Source organism: Lynx rufus, unplaced genomic scaffold, assembly GCF_022079265.1.
Source record: "Lynx rufus isolate CCGP_SWC_20201006 ecotype Redwood Valley unplaced genomic scaffold, mLynRuf1.p SCAF_7, whole genome shotgun sequence".
Taxonomy (NCBI): Eukaryota; Metazoa; Chordata; class Mammalia; order Carnivora; family Felidae; genus Lynx; species Lynx rufus.
The window spans coordinates 16168980-16193109 of record NW_025814889.1 but is presented as its reverse complement, the minus strand read 5'-3'; positions in this window follow the sequence as shown (position 1 = coordinate 16193109).

Sequence of the window (24130 nt, the reverse complement as noted above, 5' to 3'; positions counted from 1 at the left end):
TTTGGATGAGGCTGCAAATCTCTCCTGCCTCTCTTTAGCGTGGACAGGCTTGGGGGACAATGACTGAGCAAGTGAACACAAATGGAAGAACTATAGCTCTAAGTGCCCTTCCATCAAGAGACTGAAGGATCGCTCTTGTTTTAAGAAAAAGTATGGGGGTGCCTGGGGGCTCAGCTGGTTAAGCGTCCAACTCTTGATTTTGGCTCAGGTCATGATCTCGTGGTTTGTGATAGAGCTCTGCATTGGGCTCCACGCTGATGGCGGGGAGCCTGCTTGGGGTTCTCTCTCTCTCTCTCTCTCTCTCTCTCTCTCTCTCTCTCTCTCCCCCTCCCTCATTTAGGCATTCTCTCTCTCTCTCTCAAAATAAATAAATAAACTTAAAAAAAAAAGATGTATGTCATGAACATTTTAACATTTTCATGAAATCATGAAAACGTGAACAATGGTACATGGCCTTCAGAAAATTTTCTGGTAGCAACATCAGCAATGGTGATGAAGTAGGGACTGATCAGATCTATAGTTTTCTCTCCACCTCCTATTTGGAAGCCAGACGGGCCACTTTAGATTAAAGAAACTTCCAGAATTCTTGCATAATTCTGGGCCAGTGGGGATTGGAGTACTTAATTATGGAGTTATAACTTTGTGTCTGAAAGTAGCTAGATAGTCATGCTAAAATATTCTTTAGATGGATATTATAATTAATTTTAATTTTAATTTTATGAGTGTATGAAGACTTGGAAGCAATGCCAGGATTGAGGGATAAAGGAGGAATCCAACCTAGGATGCAAAACACACGTGAGACTTGTTTTAGAAGTAATTTTGTATTAGTCCTTGTTTTGAAATACTGCAGTGCATTTTCTAGACCTCAGCAGTGGTCCTGATAATCCAAATTTAATTCAAAGTCTCCCCTACAACTTCCAGAAACAGATGCAGAAATTCAAACAGTAAGAAATGCCTTCCAAAGCGACAGTGAGTCCCGTCAGAAGTTTAACAATCAGGAGAGGTAGGCTGAAATAATGCATAGTCATCCGTCTGATGGACTGTGGGCCTAATCAAGTGGAAGCTTGTCCTCCAAAGGGACATGCTTGTATTTCACATTTATTTTAATGCGCCTGATGAAAGGTATCTATTTTTGACTAGTCTGTAAGGTGCTATAAAGAGGATGGCATCATGTTGTAGAAAAATACGTGGAGAAGGAAGAGACTGGGGTTCTTGTTTTCTCTCTGCCACTTATTGGCCACATGACCTAGGAAAGCTACTGACTTTCACTGGATTAAAAAAAAAAAAAATGCCTTAGCAACATAGATAGGAGCCGGACCAGATAATCTCTTAGGGTCTTTCCAAAAACAGTCGTATGGGGGCACCTGGGTGGCGCAGTCGGTTAAGCGTCCGACTTCAGCCAGGTCACGATCTCGCGGTCCGTGAGTTCGAGCCCCGCGTCGGGCTCTGGGCTGATGGCTCAGAGCCTGGAGCCTGTTTCCGATTCTGTGTCTCCCTCTCTCTCTGCCCCTCCCCCGTTCATGCTCTGTCTCTCTCTGTCCCAAAAATAAATAAACGCTGAAAAAAAAAAAAAAACAGTCGTATGTCTGTATAGATGCTAAATTATTGTACTATGTTTCTTAGTAGGATAATTGTCTTTTTTTTCCTCCTTTTTTTCCCCCGAATATTATACAATGAGCATTATTGCTAGTTAAAATTATTTAATAAAGAATTTGCACTTTTAGTATATGTTTTCCCAGTTAAAGAATTGTTGAACTGTTAGAAGTTTAAGAAACTTGGCTGATGGAACAATGGTTTCCATATATTATTTTATTTTATAATTATTTTGTTTTATTTGAGAGAGAGAGAGAGAGCGCGCGCGCAGGACTAGGGGAGAGGCGCAGAGGGAGAGAGAAAGAGAGAATCTCAAGCAGGTTCCATACTCAGCACAGAGAGCCAAAATCAAGAGTCAGACCCTCAACCGACTGAGCCACACTGGCACCCCTCTGTGTTATTTGAAACATGTAGTGGAAGTATGATCTTGATCCTAAATCTTTAGCAGTGTCAACCTGACACTCCGGAATTGAAAAGAGGAAATCATCTCTGATGTTCCAAAGGCCACCCCAAAATTCTCATTTGGGGTTAATACTGTGAGGATAAGCTTTCAGGCACCACGTTCATTGGTGGTTGGGAGACCGTGGGCTGGTTTCTTAGTCTCTCTTTTCTGCCATCTGGAAAATAAGGATTGATGTATGGATTAAATAATGATCAGAAGGCCTTATAGGTAGCATCGCTCTGTAAAGGGTAGGTGTTTATTAGAATTTTCTAAGTTAGTTGTACTAACAGAAGGAAATTCTTCAATGTTTTTCTTTGTTTAAAAATATGTTCATTGTTTTGCAATTAGTTTCTATTGATTGTGAAACACAAGCTATTATTTAATATGCAAAAATTGCTGAGTTGTCTTAAAATCAAATCTCAATGCCACAAAGTGATGTGCTTGCTATGTTTTGATTTCTTAAAATCGGATATTCTTATTAGAATAGCCATATTCTTGAGAGAGTAAGAATAAAAAACTAGAGAATTAAGAACAAATAACCTAGTCATTACCTAGTTTATTCTCATCCAATTATAATACATACTTTCGTACCTTCTAGAAAGGAGCCCTTCTGCCTAATGAATTCATTTGCAAGTGCACAAAAATAGAAGAGAAGGTAAAATTATGAAAATCTTTAAAGAATTATTAGAAATTAAACATATGCTTTGAATAGGTTAGCAGGGGAAATATCTGAAAATTATGAAGAATTTAATAAGCTAATATTTAAACATCTACACTTTAATAAATATCAAGGACATAAATAATTAAGTTGGCTCACCAACTTGGAAGCTGATTGAGATAAAAATTAGAAAGTAACAGTGCCAACCTATTTTTTTTCATTCATTTAATATAGAGCATTTTCCTAAAGTTGTTTAATACACAATTTCTGTCTTCTCACCTTGAAGACTTCTGTCATGAAAAGAACTCATTTGTCGGATGTTTCGATATAGCAGGCTTCTCAGTTGCATTTTATCTCATTACTGTCTCAAATTTATGTCCTCATGAAACACAGTTTTTATTATCTTAGTAGTGCTTTGGAGGCTTGAGTGTAGTAATTAGTTTGTCCCTTGCCTGCCTCTGTAGACTGTTGTGACAAGCAGAAGGGAGAAGACCTGGCTTTCTGACTCCAAAGCTTCTGATACATTGAACTTGTAGTTACCCTTTCTGTCGGGGAATTCCCTTCAGTTCTGGGATAAGGCTGCTGCTTGTCTGGTTTCGAACTTGGCCAAGAGCATGGCCTGTGAGGTTCCTTTTCACAAGGACTGTCTGTGGATTCACCGGCAAGCCTTCATCCGTGCATTTGTTATTTTGCCTCTTCCAGAAAATCAAGTTCCTGGAATATATCGGGAAGCATTTTCTACCCCTTCTCCCAGCACATAATCCTATATATATACATATATACATATACATATACATATACATATATACATATACATGTATATATGTGTGTGTGTGTCTATATATACATGTATATGTATATATATGAAGCAGTGTGTAGATTCATTCTGGCTTTCTCACAGCCTGGCCTGAAACTTTCCGAAAGTGTGTATTTTGTGCTATTTCTCGGAGATTCTCTGTCTTCAGCTCTGGTAACTGGCTCACTAACTTTGGCTGCCTCCCCTTCTCTGTATCAAACTTCCCCCTCACCGGTCTGTGTTCCTTCTCAAATACGTGGCTCGGGCTCTCCTTCCATGGAAACCGAAAGTAAGACGTGTGACAGTCACTTGTATTTCATTCCTTCCCACCCCCTACCCCCGGCTGGCATGAGAGACCTTGGGAAGCGATTGTTTCTGAATTGTATCACTCAGCTCTTTGGATCCGCCACAGACCTGACTCTAAAAGTGTCCAGGAAAATATTTCTGCCTCACCCCTATTTATCGGCCCTTTCTTCATCCATTTAGAATTAGCAAAAGCTTTTTGTTGCTTAGCTGGTTAGCTATTTATTGCCCGCCTTCCAGAAGCCCACTGGCTTACCCAGAAGTTGTCCACGCATGTAGCCTGCTCACCACTCAAGCATCTATTTTGCCAAACTATCTCTTCAATGACACTGGGGACGGAGAATCTGTCTTGGTTATCTATTACTCAAAACTATCTGGAAACAAAGGCCAGTCATTTCTCATGATTCCATGGATTCTCTGGCCTCACTTGGGATGTTCTTTTCTTCCTCTTGAGGATCACTCATGTGGCTGCATCCCACTGGGAGGTCTGCTGGCCTAGAATGCTCACAATGGCTTCTTTCACACGTCTGGTACCTCAGCTGGTGACTGGAATAGCTAGGGCTTGCTGGGCCTTTCTTTCCCCATCTGGTCTGTCATTGTATTGATAGTCTAGCTTGAGCTTCTTTACCTGGTGGCGGGCTTCTAAGATGAAAGCCAAAGGTACAAGATCTTTGAAAGTCTTGACTCAGAGGTCCCAGAGAAGTGAAGAGCCATTATTTCCATTGCCCTCTCTTGGTCAAAGCAAGCGATTTGGCCAGCCCAGATTCAAGGGGCAGAGAAATAAATTCTACCTCTTGATGGAAGGAGTGGCACGTGCTTATAGAAATGAGAGGAATTGTTGGTGCCATCTTGGGAAATGATCTGCCATTGCACATAATTGCTTCCGCTGGTTCTCCATGTTGTTTCTCTCCTCCCAATTATTCAGCTTACCTGGGCCAGAGATTTTCTTCTCATCTTCCTCAGCATCTACCAATGCCAATCTGTTCTACATGATGTGCCTCTTTTGCACATATTCCACAAGGCATAGTGAGACCACTGGGTACAATAGCTGAGATAACTTTTACGTAGTAGTGTTGGCCGTACTCTTGGTAACTGCTTCAGTAGTACCTCTTGTGCTTAAAAGTTTAGTTTTTGGGGGCGCCTGGGTGGCTCAGTTGGTTAAGCGTCCAGCTTCGGCTCAGGTCGTGATCTCGCGGTCTGTGAGTTCGAGCCCCGCGTTGGACTCTGTGCTGACAGCCTACTTCGGATTCTGTGTCTCCTTCTGTCTCTACCCCTCTCCTGCTTGCACTCTCTCTCTCTCTCTCTCTCTCTCTCCCTCTCTCAAAAATAAGCATTAAAAAAAATTTTTTTTGAGTTTAGTTTTTTTGTTGAAAGTGTAGTTGACACACAATGTTACACTAGTTTCCGCTGTACAACACGGTCACTCCACAACTCTACACATTATGCTCTGCTCACTACAGGGTAGCTACCATCTGTCACCATCGACTGTATTCCCTGCGGTGTACCTTTTGTCCCCAGGAATTAATCGTCCCCTACCTGGAAGCCTGTATCTAATTCATTATTTAAAAACCAAAGGTTGCAAGCATCTCAAGATATCTATTTACCAAATGAGTTCCTGGAAAAACTACCTTGGCTATTCAAGTCTTCTGATCGTATAATTCTCTTCCTGTCATTTTAGGAGAGGCACATACAACAGGAAGTTAGAGTTGGCTACTTTGCAAGATTAGCCTCCTTTTCCTAGAATTTTAATGGGTGAGAAATCTGAGAAACTTACAGACGTACTTTTGGAACTGCCACTCGAAGCAGCTTGGTCTTGTCCTTGGGGAGACCTGTCAAGCATTTCTGTCTCATTATCTCTCAGAGTTTCTCCTGATGTAAATGGCTAAGGTCTATAGTCCTTTTCCCCTTCTTCCCACACCCGCTCCTCAGAGAGTGTGCCCTGTGTTAAAAACAAGCATAAGTCCAATTTTTGGGCAAAAAGCCTCTCTTCTTTTTCTTATCCTCCTTTCTGTTATTTTTTTTGGTTCCATTAAAAGATTTGCCCTGGAGCCAAGAGAATTTTTAGACAGTGTTTTAGAAATGAATTTAAAAGACACATTTTCTGTATCTTCAGTATTAAATAAAATGAAATTATTTACTGTTTGCCCTTTTCTCAGCAAGGGGATAATTACTCAAATGACTGAAAGGTATGTCCTTTGGCCTCGTTTTACAGATATTTTGAAATTTCGTTCTCCTTCTCTAAAGAGCAGTTCAAGAAGCAAAGGTATTTGCATATTTAATTTGTCATGCTATAATTGTAAAATCAAACCCTCTAAAAAACTATGAAAGTTTTCTTCTTCACGTTACTGTCATTTTATTCCACGTGACTTGCTTAACCAGAACAAAACTAGTCGGCATTCACTGGATGGAGCAGATGCTGGAAAATTCCACATCGAGGCCTAATGCACTATTCAGAGGGCACATCAGCCGATGAGCAGGCCAGCTGGGCCGGCTGGTAGTTCCGGGAGGTATGGTGTGAGGTCGGGGGGAGTCTGGCAAAGGTGTTAACCATGCTCCAAAAGGCTAGCCTGGCTTTCGCGAGCGAGAAAACTGGCACAAATAATTGTTGGGAGTCCTGATCTGGACCCTTAGTGATAGGGTTCCCTATTGGTGTTGGCAAGGCGTCCAGCCACTACTCAGGGGTTTAGGAGGAAAATGAGAATTTCCTGAGCAATTGATTAGTAACAGCAAACAGGACCTTAGTCCAAGAAGACCTAAGACTCTAGCAACTTTGACAACTGGGAAATGAGGCAAAGACCATTTGTCAGGCATGGAACACAGACCTCACAATGTTGTTACGGGCTGAGCTAGTGCCCTGTGGAGTCCCTCTACGTGAGGCACGCCCAGTGCTTGCTTGGGGACATTAGGACTCCACAGGTTAGGAACCAGGGTCACCACTTTGTGTTGTCTCTTACACCAGCTGTAACCACGTAGGTAAGAAATTAGGGATGGTTTTCATCCAGTGTGATTTCATGAAAGTAGTGATGTGTTTGTATTTTACGAAAGTATTTATGAAAGTGATTTATGAAAGTCGTACTTGGGATGCAAATATCCCCAAATTGGTGGGGATGGCCCAACCCTTAGATGGGGTTTTGTCCCCAGAAAAAAAAAATGTAATGCTTTAATACAAAAATTCCTTCCAGTATTTGACTGCATATGATGAGGTGTCGTAAGAAGAGGAGGACAGGGACAGGGCTGGAGTGTGGAGAGGGTTTGAGGGTGTGGAAGAGTGGATGAGAGGGCAGAAACCTCACTTCACAGCTGCACCGAAAGTTGGGACAGATGTGAGCCGCTGTAGTATCCGTATCTCACATCTGCTAGCCCGGCTCCCTCCTTTCCCAAATTAACTATTACTCACTGAATCCAGGGACTTACAATTTTGTTACCGTAGACTTCGCTGAGAGGGGAGTAATGAAATGCATTGCATGATCTGGTTTCTCACCAAGATAAATTTCAGAATTTGGTAGGCTGCAACTGAGAGAATTCAGTTTCTTTTAGTAGCATTAAAAGAAAACAAATCCCTCTCGGGTCAGAAAAATGAGGTCGTGATTTCTCTGCAATCTCCTCCTTTTGGTCCTCAAGTCTGTAATCATCTCAAGTCAACAAGTATCTATTAGGCATCTCTTGTATGCCTCATGCTGATTATTTTGAGCAGAGCTACTTAAGTTGGAGAGGAGAGGTAGCCCTCGATAAGTCCCATTCACCCAATGTTTATTTTGACAAACACCAAGCTTTTTCCTTTATGTATCTTTAATCCTCATAATAATCTTTGGGGTATTAATCTAGTTACTATCGCTGTACAACACACAATCCCAAACTTGGTAGCTCACAATGACTTTTTATTACACTGACAGATTCTGGGTCAAAAATTTAGACAGAGCACGGAGGAAATGGCTTGTTTATGATTCGTGAAGTCTCAGGTCTCAGCAGTGACAGTTTGAAAGCAGGATCTAAAACCATCTGGAAATGTTCTTATTAACATACCTGGTGGGTGATACTAGCTGTCGACTGGGGCTGTTGACTAAGGTTGTTGACTGGGGCCGTTGTTTGGGGCTGTTGACTTGGCCACTACACTTGGTCTCTCTGTGTGGCTGGGGCTTCCTCACAGCAGGATGTTCCCAGGACCTCCAAAAGTGATTAATTATTCCAGCTAACAAGGAAGAAACTGCATTGGCTTTAATGAATAGCTTTGGATGTCATTCAGCATTATTTCTAATGCACTCTATTGGTTACGATGGAATTTCAAGTCTGCCCTGAATTCACAGAGAGGGTACATAGATTCCCACCTCTGTTTTTCCTTAAGGTTATTTATTTATTTTTGAGAGAGAGAGAGAGAGAGAGAGAGTGCACATGTGCAAATGAGTGGGGGAGGGGCAGAGAGAGATAGAATCCCAAGCAGGCTCCACAATTCAGCACAGCACCCGATGTGGGGCTCAAACTCATGAGTCATGGAATCATAACCTGAGCTTAAATAAAAAATCAGACCTCTAACCAACTGAGCCACCCAGGTGCCCCTAGACTCCCACCTCTTAAAGAAAGGATGTCAAAGATTTTGCAGACATATTTTAAAGCAACCACAGTTTATACTCATGTAAAAACATTAGCTTCATCCCAAGATGCCCTGAAAGTGACATGTCATCAGGCTTAGGCTTGAGGTCTAGTATCTTGCATCAAAATCAATCCATGTGTGGTTGAGACTCCTTGGGAAGCTCTTCAAGTTATGGTTCCTCTTTATCCAAGAATCTGAGGATCCAAGAAACCAAGTATTTACCCTATACACACCCAGCTTAACACCATTCCAGAATGGGACAGGCATAGATAACTGTTAATGCATCCTGGTTCAAAAGGCTACAGAATGGAGGCACACAGCAGCCAGTGGTCCATAGCAATTCTGAAATCCAGTCAGACATGGGCTGCTCAGTTCTACTTGAGTAGAGCTCAGTTCTCCTTCTTAGGAGTTTGTTTCTGTGGTTTTGGACTCTTCTCTCTCAACTCTTGGTTCAACCCTTTGAGTTGTCCTTTCTTTTCCATTAGAATTGACTCATGTTTGTAACTGGGCAAATTCATCCTGCTTCCTGCCCATAGTAATATGGGTTCAGTCCAAAGACCTCCCTTCATGTACTAGTTCTGTCCCTTTTAGTACAAACTGACATGTTTCCATCAGTACAAGTTTCTTAAAACTTTGTGGGTTTTCTCTGGCTCTTTAAGGTTCACTCCATTATCCAAATCCATGAACACAGATATCATTAAGATACCTTCTCTATCTTGATGTCCCAGAGAGATTGTTGAGTGACAAAACCCTTGAAATTACTGGAAGGCCTTTAAAAGGGAGGATCTATGAGATATGGCTTTGATATCCTTAGGGGTCTTTTTGTATATCTGAAAGTTTCTGTGATCATTTTGAGATCTTCTCTGAGGCCTCAACAAATGATGTCACAGCTTCCCTTTTAGATGTTATCTTTGCCCTAGAACTACTTCTTAATTTGGAAATTGTTTGACATTTGAAGATGCCAGGAATATGAAACAGTTTTACTTTTGAGCTCAGTAACGTCTAGCTCTTGTGTGTTTGCTCAAAATTTAGCTTCAACACTAAACACTTTGCCTCTTAGCCATTTTTTCATAGGCAGCAAGAAGTAGTCAGGGGGCTTTTTAAATATTCTGCAAGGAAATACGCTTTGCTAGAGCATCAAATTCCTTGGGTGTATTTCCAATTTTTCACATTACCACATGTGATAGTTTGGCCAAACTTTGTACCACTGGGTAATAAGATTTCACTTTCCTCTAGCTTCTTATAACATTTTCCTTGCTTTTCTTCAAATCCTTACCAGCAGCCCGCTCTACCCTTGTCAGGCTTTCATTAACTGTCTCCTTCAGGTTCAGCTGCAGCCAAGCAGTAGCCTCAAAGCCAATGTCTCATGCTTTAGGTTTTTGAAATAGTAGCACTCTACTTCTAGGTACCAAATATCTGTCCTAGTTATTATTGCTGCATAGTAAATTGCTTCCAAAATGACTAGCTTAAAACAACCATTTCATTATGCTCATGTATCCTTTGGCTCAGGAAGTTGGACAGGGCCAGCGGAAATAGCTTGCCTTTGCTCCATGATGGCTGGGGCTTCTCCAGGGAAGACTCAACGGGCAGGCATCGATTTGACAGTTGAGGGCTAGAATCGTCTGGAGGTGTCTTCACTCACATGCCAAGCAAGTGATGCTGGCTGTTGGCTAGGACCTCAGATGGGGCTGCCTACTGAAACACCTACCGTATGGCCTCTTCATGTGGCCTGGGCTTCCCCACAGTATGGTGGCTCAGAGTAGTTGGACTTCTTAAATGATAACTCAAGGCTCTAACAGTGAATATCTCGATGAATAAGGCAGAAGCTGCATACCTTTTATTGACTTGATCTTGGAAATTACCCAGATCATTTCTCCTATATTCTATCGATTATAAACAAGTTGTAAATGCGCCTAGTTTTAACAGAATATGGAGACTCGTGTCTTCATTGGAGAGATGTCAAGAAATTTTCAGACATATTTTAAAACATCAATGAATATTATGAACTTATTTTACCTGTAAGGTTAAAGTGGCTGCATCCAAATTCGTTTGACTCCAAAGCCAAACCTCTCCATCATTAAGATGTATCACTTCCAAATATGCTACAGAGTAAACATTAATCACAAGAGAGAATTTTGAGCTAAAAGGTATAGTTTTTGAAGTGAGCTTGGGAAGAAGTGGCGAAAGTAGAATGTTTGATGTTAATAAGAAAGGAACAAAACCAGCTTTTTCTAAAAGGAAAGGCTCGTAAAGAAACACATTGTACAAATTTGCTAGAGGGCAGGGTACCTTGGAGCTGGGTAGGGAGAAAAGGCTAGGCAGGTAAGATGGTGCCATCTTGTAAAGGACTTGAACTTTATTCTGTAGGTAGCACCAGCTAGGGTATCTGAGCAGGAAAGTAATATCTGTGCCTAAGAGAGATCATTAATTTCAAGATCTTAGATTAGAATGGCGTAAGAATGGAGGCAAACAATTAAGGATCATTATTAGGCATGATGTTATTTTATTTGAGAAATAATTTTCTGGAGTCAGACACACTACTGTTGCACCGTGAGGTCCTTTGGATATAATTTGCTAAAGAGACATAATTATGTCTTTGTCATCCTCTCCCCCACCACCAAAAAGAAGACTCTGGCTCTCTGGACAGCATTCTGTAACCGAAGTAATTATTTATGTGTCTGTACACTTGTTTACCACGTAAGATTTTGATGTGGTTTAAGAGCAATATAAAATGTGAGAGTAATGAAAGATAAAATCCAGGCCAGAGAAAATACAAGTTCACTTTCACGATAAGACAAGCTGGAAAATATCATGGATCATTGCAAAGAACAGGGCCCTCTGAGTTTACTCCATGGGGCTACAAATTGGACTCTGAACATCCAGGAAGCCAAAGCAAACAGGAAACCCCAAATGCTGCAAAATTCATATCATCCCTGGGATCTGACCCATGTCACTCGTGTCATTTCCTAAGGACAAACAGGGCAACTCGTAGTCATATGGATTTGAAGGTGGTTATCGTCTAGAAATCAAATGAAATTAGTCATCTGATTCTGGTTTCGGTAATAGAAGGAGCCTATTTGTGTAGATTTTGATGAGAAATTCTCCAGTGGGAATAGTGGGGTGGCACTGTGGTTCAAACAGCATAAAGATAAAAAGGCAAATGAAGTACAAAGTAAGGAAACAGAGAATAAATCTGTCCGTCATGGCTGGTGCTTTTCAAGGTACAGTGAGAACGGTACGAGAGACAGCATGAGTGGTCTCATTCTCCTTCTGTACCTCACAGAAAGACTACATACAGATTATGTGAATCACCAGTTTTTAAACACTTGAGTAGGTATTTCTTGTGAGTTTCTTTTATCATGTGCATATTTCATTGATTACGTCTAAGAAATTAATGGCCATGTTGGTGTATCAGTCGACTTGTAGCATAGAACTCTACTGATGATGGTATCCTACCTGCAGATTTGACTTTATATTAGAAATCATTCCAAGGCCCGTGGAAAGACAAGATTCCTACAAAATCAAGCTGTGTCACTGTGCTTATTCTGTGAATCTTTTCCAGTGAGACGTCTTTCATCAGTGTCCATTTCTTCTCTCTTTTGTCTTTACTTTTTTTCCGTAAAGATTTTATTTTTGAAATATAGCTACTCCGGGCAAATGGCCAAGGATAATTTTCAGGGAAACATTCTTAAAATAAGACCTTTGACAGCCCTGTACTGAGCGGTAATGATTATGCATCACACAGCACTCTGAGTCTCTTGATAGACAGATTTCTCCCATCCTGAAAGCAGCCCTAATCATCAGCATACAACCAAAACCTTCATTCATGCTTTCTTTTTGGAGCGAGAGCAATTTGATGCCTAAATTTATGGCTTGTATTAAAAGCTGAGAAGTCTAAGATCCATAATTTGAAGTATACTGTATCATTGTTAATATCTTTTTCCCAAAGTCTTCAAAGGAATGCATTCCCCCCCACCACCACCACCGCCCCGCCCTGCCCCAAGCATCATCATTCTGGCACATAAAGTACTTTTGGTTTGAGGTAGGAGAATTCAGTTCTAATGTATTTCCTAGGTTCCTACCTACTATGTGCAGAGAACCACAATACGTCCTGCAGGGAGGTGAGATACCAAAGGCTTAGCTTAGGAAGCATATAGTCTAGAAAGAGCCGTGACCAGAATGCAAATAACCACAACTCAATTGAGGTACAGATAGCTATGGGTTGGGTGGAGAGGCAAGTCTAGGCAAGTTTCCATGGGACAGGGGTGGGGAGAACCAGGACAGATTTCATAAAGGTGGGGAGAAGTTTGATGGATAGAAATAGGAGTGACAATATCAGTAAAAATTAACTTGTCATACTCGTCAACACACTCAAAATAGATAGCTAATATTTAAGAAACATCTTCAGCTGTACTACAAATTTAATATCCAAGCAAATTTCAGGTGGACAGCCAAAAAATATTTCCTTGATAGAGTTAGGGAAACCGAAAAGTTGAATATTCCCTTTGAGTTGTTTTCAGGAGGAAAATGTCTTGTTCCCCTTCCTGGACCAACTAACAACTTTACCTGGAAGAGAAGGAAGTTGGAGTCATTGTACTCACACACCCAACTGCACAGCGGCTGATAAGAGGAACTTCCATTTAGTCATTTTTAAATAGCAGAGAGGTCAGCTCCGTTAAGTGTTGAAAAGTGGAAAAGGCTGTTGAAATATGTCCGTTAATACCCAACTTTCTCCTTTCTTCTCCCCCCGCCGGACATACAGTCATGGTTGCTTTTGGGGTTTTCCTGACTGTCTGCAATTCGAGTAAAAACTAGTCTAATGATCCTACTTCTACCGAATTGTCAAGAGAAGATGTGCACACAGTGCAAGATAGTTTGACTTTGTATTTGAGGTCTGTCATCCAATGGAGGCAATTTCTAGCGGAAGCATTACTGATTTCTTGAGAAATAGCTTATAAAGAAAATTTTCACTCACAAATCCAAAGGAATGGAAGAATGACAGAGAAGAGTCTAGGGGGCACATAAAAATGATTAAAAACACTTGCTGGCCTTCATTCTAACAGGTCATTGACTGACAGGACATTCATAACCTTAATACTCCAAAAAGAAGGCTTAGCATGAGAGAAATAGCTCCTGTGTAAGATCGATCTGTTGAAATAATAGGAAAAAAAAAAAAAAGGAAAACCTGAAATCTTGAACTCTAAGAGGAGCAAGTCTATACAAGTCCCCAGTCTGTGTTAAGATTCCCTATTTGTTCAAAAGAAGTTAAAGTGGTCAGAAGGGTATTGTGTGATGGGGGGAAAAAAAAGACTGAACAGGAAGCCAGGACACCAGTTTCTTTCATTCAGTTCCAGTGTCGCTTCTTTGACTTCATGTTTTCTCATTTGTAAAACAAAAATAATATTCTGCCGTAAATCTCATAAACCTTTTCTAGGACATTTGTTGGAATAAAATCAGATATAAGACGCAGGAGCTTCTTTGAGAAGGGTAAAATATAAGCTAATAATCATCATTTTTTAAGGTTTATTTATTTATTTTGAGAGAGATAACACAAGCAGGGGAGGGGCAGAGAGAGAGACAGGGAGAGAGAGAGAGAGAGAGAATCCCAACATGGGGCTCAAACCCACAAACTGTGAGACCATGGCCTGAGCCAAAATTAAGAGTCAGTTGGTTAACCCCCTGAGCCGCCCAGGTGCGCCAATCACTACCATTTCTCTACAGAATGCTTTGTATATACCGACATAGGCTTTCTTTCTTTTTTTTTTTAATTTTTAAATTTTTAAATTTATTTTTGAAGGAGAGAGAGAGAGAGACAGAGCATGAGCGGGGGAGGAACAGAGAGAGAGGGAGACACAGAATTCGAAGCAGTCTCCAGGCTCTAAGCTGTCAGCACGGCCCGATGCAGGGCTCGAACTCATAAACTGTGAAATCATGACCTGAGCTGAAGTTGGACGCTTAATCGACTGAGCCACCCAGGCACCCCCCGACATAGGCTTTAAATATATAACCTCATTTAAGCCCCAGAACAATCTTGAGGTAGGTAGACTCACTGTCCTATAGATTAGGACACTGAGGTTTAGAAACACCAAGAATTTGCAGATAATCACGACGGTAATAAATGGCAAAGCCAAGATTCTCTGATTCAACTGCTACCCAACTGGAGAAGCACCGAGAACTGATCTAATGGATTGTTTGGTTTAATCCTTCCATTTAGCAGGCGGGTCTCTCTGTTTTCTTATCTCCCCTCTTCATTCGAAGTCATCCTTACCAATTTTTTTTTTTTAATTTTTTTTTTTTCAACGTTTATTTATTTTTGGGACAGAGAGAGACAGAGCATGAACGGGGGAGGGGCAGAGAGAGAGGGAGACACAGAATCGGAAACAGGCTCCAGGCTCCGAGCCATCAGCCCAGAGCCCGACGCGGGGCTCGAACTCACGGACCGCGAGATCGTGACCTGGCTGAAGTCGGACGCTTAACCGACTGCGCCACCCAGGCGCCCCAATCCTTACCAATTTTTATGCCAGTTCCTTTTCTCAGCACCACTGAGCTTGTTATCTTTGCTCAAACATGCCCACCCCCCACTCTTCACTCTGACCCTTAAACATTTTTCCAGTCTCCATCCCACCCCCACCATGGAGATGCGATACCACACTTCCCACTGCGTTCCTAGCTTCAGCACAAAGCCAGCCACTTAGTAGGTACATAAGGAGCCATTCAATGGAACACTGCATGGGGGAAACTAACATATGCAGAGAAATGAATTGAAGGGACCAATGCCGTGTGGCACAGCAGACCTCCAGACATTTAAATCCACTGTTCTTTTTACTATCTCACTGGGGGGTAAGTTTATTTCCTGTCCGCAATAATGGATTTTGAAGCTGCATCCTTTAATCATAAGCCATTAATTAAAACCTTAGTGATTCTCTAAATTAGTCATGCACTGTAAAAATAGAATGGTATATTATCTGACAGGAATGTCGAGATAGCTAAAACAAGATCTGGGACCAATTAATGACATGAGAATGGAAAGACTAGAAGCAATATGCAGCTACTGGAGAAGAGGCTGAAGACTATCTCATATTAATTTTTGCAGCATATAAAATACTTGGTGTCAATCCAGTTTGAAGAAAACAACACTCTTCCTCCTGCCTGACTATGTAGACTTTAGTTCCAGCCTCTTCCTGGCAGGGCACCACCATGTTAAAAACAACTAAAAGTTGCACCAAAAGAAAAAAAAATCCAAGAGTGAAAATTACTAGGTAAATAGAAGATTTAATAAATTATGTTTCGGTGAACTCGTCATGCAGAAGCAGAATTATAATTTTGAAATGAGAAAAGATACTTTCATCTATGAAGAGATGGGATCATTTCAAAAAGTGATGTGACCGTGCCATAGCATTGATAGATGGCATTGCACACATCAGGGTGGATAATCCATTTTCCCTTTTGCCTGTTTAGTATAAAGCAATCATGATGCCACCTAGTGTTTATTAAAATTCATTGACAGATGATATATACGAACTTCAGGGGAAATGTGTCACACTCGTGGTATGATTTATTCTTTCAACTTATGGTCCATTTTCAAATGGCTTGGTAACCTGGAAAGTTAATCTAACATGCACGTTGTAGATGGACTGATTGCGATCAATCAAGCTGGAATGTAAAAAAAACAAAAGAAAACAAAAACAAAAACTAAACTAAACTAAAATAGGGGCGCCTGGGTGGCTTAGTCAGTTAAGCATCTGACTTTGGCTCAGGTCATGGTCTTACTGTTTGTGAGTTTGAGCCCCTCGTTGGGCTCTGTGCTGACAGCTCAGAGCCTGGAGCCTGCTTTGGATTCTGTGTCTCCTTCTCTCTCTGCCCCTCCCCTGCTCGCACTCTGTGTCTCTCTCTCAAAAATAAACATTTTAAAAAGTTAAAAGCAAATGACACTAGTGTTTTTAAAACTCTTCATGGTGGAAAATTCCAAACATATACAAAAGTATAGAGAACAGTATAAGAAACCCCAGGTTTCATCACTCAATTTGAATAATTATGCACTCAAGGCTAATACTGGCCAATTAATACTCTTCTCCTTACTAGATTATTTTGAGACAAGTTCATCTTTTATTGAAGCAAATGCTATGATACTCTTCTCAGTCTTTGATCCAAAAGTATGTTAATATGCATCCCTAAAGCCTAAAGACCTTTTCAAAATATGACCAGAACATCACTATTAAACCTGAAAATATTAACAATGATTTCCTGATATTATTGGGTGTTCATTAGTGTTCAAATTTGTCTGATTCATAATTTTTTTATAGTTGGTTTGTATGACATAAGATCTAAAGGTTGCAATCTGTTGATCAATCTTTTAAGTTTCTTTTTATCTATGGGCTCCCTCTTTCATTTTTCATTATAATGGATTTAAGGAAACCAGAATACTTGTCTGGTAAGCTTCCCCTTTTCTGAAATTTTCTAACTGCATCCCTGTACTATATGGTTTAACTCTTTTCTTGCATTTCCTGTAAATCAGGTAGTGAGATCTAGAGGCTTAATTATTCAGATTCAAGTTGTTTGATGGTAATATTTCATAAAAGTGTTTCTTTCCACCAGGAGGTACCTGTTATCTGATTGGCTGTCTGGGTTATCAACAATCACTAACAATCATTGCCTAGATCTAGATGCATTATTTCATTCAGGTTTGCCAAGGTGGTGACATTCTAATTTTATCACTCTTTCTTCTTTAGATAGAATGCTGTCCAATTTTCCCTCATCAATTATTTTCCTGAAGTACAATTCAAACATATAAGGTAAGATAACTACTTGAATTCATTTTCACCCTCATCACTTTTCGAAATAACAAATTGATTCCCTCACATCTCCCAAATGGGACGAATGAGATTTTTTTTTTTTTTTGGTATCAATACTGGCTAATGGATTTAAACATAGTTGACGTCTTTCAATTGGTGGCAGTTAATATTTAGTTGATGCTCAAACTGTCTTGTTGTTGGCCAGTTAAAGACTCTCCAGTTTGGCTCTTAAGTTCTTTTGACGTGATGTTTTAGGTTTATTTTGGCATGACAAGACATTTTAGGCTCATCTTGTACATTTCTTGCCCAAGACCTGCGATCGGCCATTTACCCAAGGGAAGCCTTGGTTTCTCTGACATATATGTGCAGGTGTATATATTTTTAAGTTATAGTATTAGTTTGTATTTACATTTCCAATGCAAATTTTAGATAATAGAGGGGTGCCTGGGTTCAGTCAGTTAAGTGGCCGACTTTGGCTCAGGTCATGATATCGAGGTTTGTGAGTTCCAGCCCTGTGTCAGGCTCTGTGCTGACAGCTCAGAGCCTGGAGCCTGCTTTGGATTCTGTGTCTCCCTCTCCCTCTCTGCCCCTCCCCCACTCGTGCTCTGTCTCTCCCTCTCTCTCAAAGGTAAATAAACATTAAAAAAAATTTTATTAGGGACTCCTGGATGGCTCAGTCAGTTGAGCGTCCAAGTTCGGCTCATGGGTTTGAGCCCCATGTTGGGCTCTGTGCTGACAGCTCAGAACCTAGAACCTGCTTCAGATTCTGTCTCCCTCTCTCTCTACCCCTCCCCTGCTCATGCTCTGTCTCTCTGTCTCTCAAAAATAAATAAACATTAACATTTTTTTAAATTTTATTTTAAAAAAACCCAGAAATTTTAGATAATAGAGAATTAGATTAGATTATAGTTTATAAGAATGAGCAATTCTTTGATTTTAACTTTTTTTTCCTCACACTGGAAATCTTGGTTTGTTCCTAAGAACATTCACAGAATTACTTATTTGATTTCCCCTATAGAATGTATAATAGTTACAGAATGGCAATGCCAATATTATTACTAAAAATAGTTTAAAATTTATTATGTTTGTTTTCAGGGCCCATATCGCTAGGGATGTATCACCAGATTGGCATATTTTAAAGTCACTTGAAATATTTCCTCTTGCTGTGCTTATGCTGCCAAATGAATGAACAGTTACATTTATTCATTGTATTTTGCTTTGATTGATAGGGATTGCTTTCTAAAGGAAATTTAAAATTATAATTATTTATAATAGTGCTATATCGTAATACTTCTATATATATTTATTTAAAGTTTATTTATTTATTTTGAGAGAGAGGGAGAGAACGAGTGGGGGAGGGGCAGAGAGAGAATCCCATGCAGGCTCTCGGCTGTCATCGAGGAGCCCGACACAGGGCTCGATCCCATGAATTGTGAGATCATGACTTGAGCCAAAATAGAGAGTTGGATGCTTAACTGACTGAGCCTCCAGGTGGCCCCCCCTTTTTTTGTATACCGTCTTCCTTATGCCCCTCACTTTAGTGTTAGTTTTACACATACATACATAGTCGAAGTGTTGATAGCCAGACATTATGCCGGTTCTTCAACCAAATGGTCGTATGAGTCATGTCTAGTGGATTCCTCAGAAAGGGCGCATGAGAACAGCACTCCCTGAGTTCTTACATATTCCTTAGTTTTTATATGACTTTAAAGTTGAATGTCTATTTTTCTGGATAGAAAATCCATGCCCACATTTTTTTTTTTTTTTTTTTTTTTTTTACTTCTTGTAATACAAATGTTACTCCATTGTCCTATGGCATAGAGTGTTGCTATTGAAAAGTCCAGTGTTGGAGCTTGGTCATTTTGCTTTTGATGTTTGATGTTTTTTTTCTTTATCTTTTAGTTCAGTAGAGTTACTAAAATATGTCTCATTTTGGCCACTCTGAGCTGATTTTCCAGGGTCCTCAGGTGCCCTTTAAATATGTAGGTTCAGATCATCTTTATATTGACATTGTCCTGAATAATCTATTATTTTCTGCCTAATGATTTTGATCTTTTTCTGTATTTTGTTTCTGTTTTTTATTTTCTATCCATTCTATTTTCTGTCTTTTATGATGCTGATTTGAACTGCGTTCTCCTTGCTTTTGTTCTTTCTGAAATTATTTTTTTCTTTTACTTCTAATTCTCAAATTCTCTCAACCCACTCTTCAAGCTTTTCTGTTGTCCAGTCATCTCATGTTCTCTTCCTGTCTTATGACATTCTGCCATAGCTTCTATCATTTTCTCAAATTCTTAGCTCACTTGGAACCACGGTAAAACCTTGAATTGTGAGTAACATGTTCTGCGAGTGTTCCACAAGACAAGCAAACATTTCTAATATATTTTAACTTGATAAATGAACGATGTCTCATAATGTGAGTAGTATGTGATGCCGAACATCACATGATCACAACTGAGCCTCTCTCTCTGCGGGATTGTGGGTGATCATCTCCCATGCTCAGATGCTCGGTCTCAGGTCTTGGTCTTTGGCAGAAATCAGTGACTTTTCAGAATGTTGGAAGGTGTCCACAACTGGCACATGTGTGTGTGTTTTTTTTTGTCACTTCAAAGCTCCTATGGACAGTTCTTTGCTTTTCCATACAAGAGTAAGCTTAGGAATGCTTTGCTTCATTCTAGGTCAGGCTGCCTGCAGATTTAGACCCTTTCCTCTGCTGCCTTATTGCAGTTACATTAAATATGGTATATGACAAGAGTTTATCAATATTGTGCTGTAGTCAACATCCGTGCGAGCATATACGATGGCCACCATGCAGAAAGAGGTTGAAAAGAAAGGCGATAAGATGATGATTATGGTGGAAATTAAGAGGGAAATCATCGAGAAGTACAAATGAGATATGTGAGTGGCCAAAATTGCAAGATTTTATAAGAAGTCTACATCTGCATTTCATCGGTAGAGGAGGAGGAGAAAAAGGCGGAGGAATCCCTCGCTTCAAATGAGATTAGGGAGATGTGTAAAACGTGAGAAACAGTGCAACATTTTGTAAAAAAGCACCACCCGAATAAGGCTGTAGCAGTGCGAGCGATGCAATGTCACATTTCCATGAAATCCTCGAGAGGAGGCAAAAGCAAGTGTCAATGGATAGGTTCCTTGTTAAAGTTGCACGAAAAGAAAAAGATTCCATTGAGCTAGTAGATAGCAGTGATTCCATCAGTGATAGTGAAAATCATTCTGCACAATAACCCTCCTGTCTGTCTCCCTCACACCAGCCACAAAAGTTTTCAAAGGTAAGTGCAAAGGTAATTTAAATTTCAAAGGTAATTTGCTTATTTTTCTTTATAGTTAGTATTTGCTTTACAATTTTGTATTATCTCACAGTATTACAATCATTTTTACGTGAGTATTTTTGGGTTGTGGAATGAATCATCTGAGTTTCCATTATTTCTCAGGGGGAAATTCGCCTTGATATACAAGTGCTTTGGATTACAAGCATGTTTCCGGAACAAATTATGCTCGCAAACCAAGGTTTTACTGTATAACGTTACGGTTTTTATTGTTTTATGATCATATCTTTACAGTATGATTTTACCATCTGTAGGAATAGTGTTCTCTGTCAATTATTATCTTTTTCTTCCTTTAAAATAACATGGTGTGGATTCAAACACCATCTTTGCTCTTGCTTGTGGTTTTTCTGTGCTCTTAGAGCAGAGGGTACCCTGAGCATCCTTCCTAGCTTAAATGCCCTAGGGCTCCATTTTTCTATTGTTACTGTGGTACATTCGGCTCTCTGGACTTAACCTGTCTGAGATATGTTGCCTTTGCTACCCTTCCCACTGTGGTCTAGCTCTTTTCACACACACTCTCTCTCCCTTTTGCCTTTAGTGTCCCTGATCTGTTCTGTTTGCAGCCAACGCACGACAGTTTCTTTCGGGGATTTCCTGTGGTCTCTGTTCTATGAAAGTGGTGTTGGGTGTTGAGTGCAGAAATATTAATGTCCTGTCATAATTTCATGGTAAATGTTAGCTTTTAGAGTTACGAAGCCTTCTTTATCCTTTTAAATGCATTGTTATCTGAGTCAGAGAGTTTGCAGGGCATCTGGAGCTGGCAAAGCCCCTTCCTCAGTTTGGTTCCTCTTGTCTGATTGGCCTAAAGAACTCTCCGTGCTCAGAGCGGACCCTTCCCTGTGGGAGTGGCTAACTGTTAATTCCATTCTGGAGCTGTTCCTTGAAAGTCCCTTGTCCTGCTTCTTCCTGTACTTGTCGCTACACCTCTCGATGCTGCTAGTGCTTTGCCCCTTCCTGCTTATGGGAATAGGTCCCTGTCACTTGTGTTGTAGTTGCTGTCCATGGGTTTTTGCTTTGCTCTCTCGATTGTCCTGTCCCGTGTTATTGCCACTGCTGCAATCTTTCTGGCTGTGGGTAATTTGGGAGCAAATGTGCTGCTGTACATATTTTTGAGTATATAAAACCCAAGGTGAGATTTTATTTGTTTTTCTTTGTAATGGCTTTGTCCTTCCCCCCACCCCTTAAACATATCAGATAATAAACATGATACTGTTTGAAGATACAATGAAAATCCTTGAGCAAGATTTGGAAAATATCAAGGGTCTCAGGAGAGAAGGCTGTTTTGTCTCCATTTATAATATTATGGAATAAATCATTCCAACCCCCTTCAAAATAAATACGGAGAATTATGACCTTTTTTCTATGATAAGCCTCTCAGAAATGTAAGCTTACAGAATGTATGAATAATAAGCCACACAAACTGGATGAATTAAAAGGAAATGAACTTCTATACTTTCAACTATTGCTGTTCCAGTATTGTATTATGTGTGACTTCCAAATCTTAGATCACTTACATTCCTTTCAAAATGATTAATGACAACTTGTAATTTCTTATCACATGGTATAGCAGTCAACTTATGTAATTGATTTCTATTTTTAAATAAACTTTCTTTGTCTGGAAGGATCCAATTCTTTTTGGGGAGGTAAATAAGTACCATAGGTCACACACACAATCAGTTCAGGTCTCAGGTTCTAACGCATGTGCAGCGAGGGCTTACCTTCATTAATGCTACTGTCTAGGAGATGACTCTATCAACCACTCGCTTGCCCAAGCTAGCAATACTGATACCGAAGGTATCGCATTTGATTCCCTTTTTTGACCTCACTACTCCTATAAAAGAGGCATCCGATCCTGATTATTTCGTCTATGAATGTCTCTAGAATTTTCCTGCTTCTCTGTAACCCTGCTGCCATAACATTCGTCCTGAGCGCCCTCCCTTTTACCTGGACCATTGCCACATTTCCCTCTTCTGGTACCATCTCCAAATTTTGATTTCTCAAAGCACAAATCTTACTCTGTTCCTTCTCTTAAACATCTTTGAAGTCTTCTCATCACCCTTTGGATGACGTTCTGAGCACATAATGTGACTTTCCAAGTCTTCCACCCTCTGTATTTGAGATATAACTGACATATAACATTATGTCATAGACTCTGAGTCTGGAGTTCTCTCTTGTCCAGCAAGAGAGCGGATGCAGGATTGAAATGCAAGAGAGGCTAATGTCCTGGAGGAGACAAGAGCCCCGAGTAAGGGTCCTTGCTCTGTTTTTATTAGGATCAGAAGGCTTACAAGGGTGATGGGCGTGCCCAAAGAGACAACGAAACGGTGAACATTAACTGTGAAAGCAGCTTTCTGCTATTATATTAAGTTGGGGTGTGCTTCCACCCAGAATACCTCATCTTGATTACCTAATCTTGGGTGCTTTCATCCCGAGGCTTCCTAGTCCTATATGCCTTGTTAACCCATGGGTGCAAGCTCAGGGAATTCCTCAGTTTATTCCCCACAACATTATATTAGTTGCAGATGAGCGACATAATGATTTGATAATTGTATATATTGTCAAATGATCACCACGCTAAGTCTTGTTGACATCCATCGGCACGGTGTGCTACTCACTTTTTTCTTGGGATGAGAACTAAGAACTATTCTCTTAGCAACTCTCAAGTATGTAATACAGTATTGTTAACTATGGTCACCCTGCTGGACGGTACATCTCCAGGACCTGGTTATTTTATAACAGGCCTAATACTTTTTACGCCTCACGTGCACTGACCTTCTTTCGCTGCCTGTCCCAAGGCAAGCTTCCTTGCTTCTAGGCCTCTCCGTATACTATTCTTTCTGCCTAGAACACTCATCTGCTCTCTGCCTCCTCTTTAGGCAATTCCTGTGTATCTCTTGGGACTGAGGTGTAATATCCTTTCTGCAGAGAGGACTTCGCTGACCCTTTGCCTTGGAGTGGGGGGGGGCTGCTGCTCTAGGTTTCCAGAGTTTTCTGTGCTTGCTCCATAACAACTATCCCCTTGACTGTTGGTGTATGTTTCTCTCACTGAACGGTAATCTTCCTGAGGGCAGGGGCTGACTGTCTTGTTTATTATTCAGTCTCTAGAACTGAACCCACTGCCCAACACTCAGTAGGTGTTCAATTAATGTTTCTTGAAATTTGGGACTTCACTAAGATTTCCATATATATTAACACAGTATCTGTGGTCCAGGACTGGGCTTTGGGTGGTCCAAAGCTTAGCCCTGTCCAGAACTTAGGGAGTACCAAAGAAGCTCAGTAATTGAGATAAATAATGTTTGTGATGGTTCATTTTATGTGTTGACTGGGCCACAGATTCTCAGATACCTAGTGTTATTTCTAGGTGTTTCTATGAGGGTGTGTCTGGAAGAGATTAGCCCTGAACTGGTAGACTGAGTGAAGCAGGTTTTATATATTACATATAATCGTATATGTACACTTATATATATTATATATATTCTATTTATTTCTCTCCACTAAATGCTAATCCACTATTTTAACACAAAACACATCAGAAGCAATATAAAAATATCCACGAAGACCAAAATATCAGTATTTTAATAAAGTCAGAATCAATAACAGGTCCATGCTGAGCCTTA